Genomic DNA, 4,631 nt, shown 5'->3' with positions numbered 1-4,631 from the left:
CTACTGAGAACGAAAATTAGTGAATGAAATGTCACTGTGTTACTTGCAGTACTTCTCCAGCTTTGCTGAAAAAGCAAAATCTCCCCATCTATAAAGTTTTCTGAAATGTTTAGCACGGCAGATTGTTGCAGAAAGTTCAATAAACTCGGACCCCGAGAAAATTTTTTGCAATTAATTCTATTGACAATAAAACGCACCGTACTGTAATTCTTGATCCAATTCTCAGGTACACAATGGTTTCAATTTTTGCTGTTGGCTGAACAGTGTTCTTTAAATGTAGTGTCATCACATCAAACAATATTTGTTTTTAGAAAGTGTGCATCTACATATCTGGCCAAGTGCCTCTCAAATGTCTCGGCTATCTGGTTAGATCATCTTCATTTAGAGCGTAGACAATTCTTGGAATGATATGAAATGCAAAGTATACGTGAATTTGAATTTCTTGTGTCATGATTTCACAGAGTCTGGCAATATATTTCTAACCCTAATCCTTACTTTTCGTGTCTTGTCTGTGTCTCCTATGCTTCTGACCTTTTCCATGTGAATATTTTGAACTGTTTTATCTGCTTCAAATTTATCTCTCTTTTGAGAGATGATACGCTTCGTAGGTGGTTTTGTTTGAAACCTCCATTCAGGATGCCTTTGTAGTTCGATTGCATCCTGAAATTTCAGTAGCATTTAATGATAAATTTCTTTCGTTGAAATCAAAGTTTGCAGCTGGGTGAATTTAATAAGTAATGTAAATGAAGCCCCTTATCAGCTTTTAACGTGTTTATACATTGTTTGGGACATATACGCGCACACACACTCACACATGCAAACACATAAACACACGGGCACGTCCCCCCACCTACATCTATAAGCGGTAAAAATTAAATAATTGTGTGGCTGAAATGAATAATGAAAATGAAGTTCATAATGGAAGAATAATTAATTATTAATAATATTCAACACAATGCATTTAATGTGTGAATGGAGAAGGCGGTGAGCTGGCAGAAACATTAGCATGCCGGGCGAAATGCTTAGCGGTATTTCGTTTGCTGTTACGTTCTGAGTTCAAATTCCACCAAGGTCGACTATGCCTTTCATCGTTTCGGGGTCGATAAATTAAGCACCAGTTATGCACTGCGGTCGATGTTTGTCTGTCCTTGTTTGTCCCCTCTATGTTCAGTCCCTGGTACGCAATAAAGAAATAAGAAACGTTAGCACACCAGGCAAAATGCTTAGCGGTATTTCGTCTTTAAGTTCTGAGTTCAAATTTCGCCGAGGTCGACTTTGCCTTTCACCCTTTCGGGGTCGATAAATTAAGTATCAGTTGCGTATTGGGGTTGATCTAATCGACTGACACCCACTCTCCTCAAAACTTTCAGGTGTTGTGCCTAGAGTAGAAAAGGGTTGTGAATGGTAATATTAATTAATAATAATGATAATATCGTAATAAAAAGAAAAATCTTGAAAAATGAATTATAAAATGAATGGGAAGCAAAATTTGATTTAAAAAATAGCCTTCTTGAGAAAAGTAATGTCTATGAAAGAACTAATATTATTGATGTGAATAACAATACGTTGATTAGATTGGCCCTGTACGTATTGCTTCGACCCCGAAAGGATCAAATGCAAAGTCGGCATCGGTCGAATTTGAACTCAGACCCTTAAGACGGACGGAATGCGGCTAACCATTTTGCCCGGTGTACTAAGAGTTCTGCCAGATCATCAGCTTAATGAATAAATAATAACAGTAATAACGACGAAAACAATAACATCAATAATAATATTCTCTCCCGTTATAGGCACAAGGATTAAAGTTTTAGGGGAAGGTGTAGTCAATTACATCAATCCCAGTGCTCAACTGCTATGTATGTCTTCGACTACACTGTTCAACAGGTACACTGTTCAACTTATTTCATCGACCCCAAAAGGATGAAAGGCAAATGTTACCTCGGCGGAATTTGAACGCGAGAAGGTAGCGTCGAACTAAATCCTGCTAAGCATGTCCCCCATCGTGCTAAAGACTGTGCCATCTCACCAACTATAATGATTCTTTCGACATTTAGTAGAAAGTCTGCTAATATGAGGGATGAGAGAAGTCTATGCTCTCGATTCCACTATTTCCCTGGTATTTTGTTTTATCGACACCGAAAAGCTGAAAACAGAATTGGCCTCGGTGGAATTTGAACTTAATACTGATACGCTAAAGCGTTTATGTAGAATTGTTTAGAGTTGAGTCAGTGTTTTTATATGAATGGGCGTTAGTTTAGGATGTGTGTGTGTGTGTATGTGTCTGTTTGTGTGTGCATGCGAATGTGTGTGTTTGGTGAGCCGTAATAGTGAATTCCAAAGTTTAAAATGTCTAATTCCTAAATGTCCTATGAATGAAACTAAGAGCTCGTTCAGGGATTCTTTTCTGTAATGTACTTAAGGCAATATGGCAAACTCTTAATTAAATGTACGGAGACAGAAGAGTGTTCTCGTTCAAAAAATTCTCCTATTACTTGTTCTCCTATTATTTGTTCTCCTACACTGTATTAACCCTGTCTTCAAATATATACCCCTCGAAGAGTATAAATTAAGAGATCAATGCTTGTTATAAACGTACGAATAGAAGATCCACTCCATGCGCACTTGATTGTATAGAAATAGCTGTTATTCCTTTGAAAAATTGTAGTATGTCTCGTAAAATAGTTAGTGGTTTTCACTTGGTTTCACGTTTGTAACGTCATGATCCTAGATATGCTTCAATGGGTCAGTCTCAGAAAAAGAAACCAACAACACCAACAACAGAATATACATAAACAAATTAAAATCGTAAAGCAGAATCAATGTAAAATGAGATAAGAACAGCTACACTGAAATATACCGAATTTACTAAAAAATATTCAAATTCCAATACCAGTAAACATATGAAAATTAGAATATTGTCTAACATAGTCTGTAATGTGACATTAAAGCATTGAAAGATTTCCATAAAATGTAAATAGAGATTTCAAATTAGAAATTCAAAGCATGTGTGTAATTATTCATTATTCTCGTAAAATAATATCCAAATGTGCATCAAGTATAAATACATACATTCCGGAGTTCAAAATATGTCATATATATAAATACATCTAAATACACACGCAAACATGTATGTATGTATGTATGTATGTATGTATGTATGTATGTATGCATGTATGTATGTGCAGGTGTTTATGTACGTATTCATATATATGTTAAGCTTTTCTAAATTGAAAAATCAATTTCAAAACATTATGGCAAAATTATGTGGAAAATACTTTTCTTTTTATAGTTTTCTCAGAGAAATTTACATTCGCATCAGCACAGCCAGACAGTTGCTATTTATTAGTTATATAAACTAAATTACACTTCGTTGCTCTGCTCTTTAATATATTTTAGTATTCTATATATTTCTTAGTATTTCTATATATTTCGTTTAAATTTAGCATATCCTTCAATTTTCGTTTATCCCTATTTGGATACAAATAGAAATATACAAATACATGGATAAAGAGTCTATACATTTACATATACAATTACACATACAGACATGTATACGCTCATATATATGCATTATAATTTAGACATAATACATATAAATATTCAAGAACTTAGCAATTAATGAGTGCATTTACAACTATGGAAAGTATGTATATGAATACAGAACAACTTTCTCGCCGGCACATCAGAATATACAATAATAGATGCATAGAATTGTGAATTGGTTAAATGTAAAGGCTTTATTCTTATTTGAAGAGCGTTATTTATTCATTAACAGGCCACATAGTACTACATATTTTCTCATCTTTTTATGTTAAAACATAAATCATATTCTATGATAAAGATTTCACCTGCTATATGAAGGAAACCATACGTTTCCCTGTCGACGTAGACGTCTCCTTCACGTCCTTCCTTTGGTATATCGACAATACTTGCATCAGCAGCATCGGCTTCCTAGATTAAGCTGTCTAGCTTTCCTTCATTTCACCTGGCATTCCCTGTGCCTATTTCCAGATCTCTCTTGCAAATTTTAGATCAATCTTCTTCGATAATATCACTTCTGCTGGATGTAGATAAGTACTGCCATTACAGCAGTCCCTGCTGCATTGCTGGGTGCACATCATTCTAATTTCAAAAAATGCCATACGTACAGTCCCCAGTGGTTGCTACTAATTAGATCATCATTGGCATTCCTTTGCAATAATGAGTAATGTTTCTCCAAACCCTTTCAAGATAAATAGCCGGTGTTGCATTGTGCAAATTAACTTGCCTTATTAAATAGCATTTAACGTCACCACTTTCATTCTTTCAGTTCCATAGTTCGGTTCCTCTCCACTACCCTCTATTCCAGGCGTTTATACTTACAAGCACCAGCATTCGGTTGTATCACGTAATTTAGCTTGTCAGTCGCAACCGGTTACGTATGCACACTGTACTACATAGCTACATATGTCAGCTTGATGCAGAGTTGGAAACAAAATACAACACCTGCCACGCGTCTGCCTGTCGTCTCACCATCTCACCACGAGCTACAAGCTCCACATACATTCCACACAGATATATGTATGAGTGTGTTTGTGAGTATAAATGCATATAAATGTGTGTGTATGCATATATATATATATATATATATA

Source organism: Octopus bimaculoides, chromosome 7 (genome assembly GCF_001194135.2).
Source record: "Octopus bimaculoides isolate UCB-OBI-ISO-001 chromosome 7, ASM119413v2, whole genome shotgun sequence".
Classification (NCBI taxonomy): domain Eukaryota; kingdom Metazoa; phylum Mollusca; class Cephalopoda; order Octopoda; family Octopodidae; genus Octopus; species Octopus bimaculoides.
Note: the sequence above shows the minus strand (reverse complement) of the source record.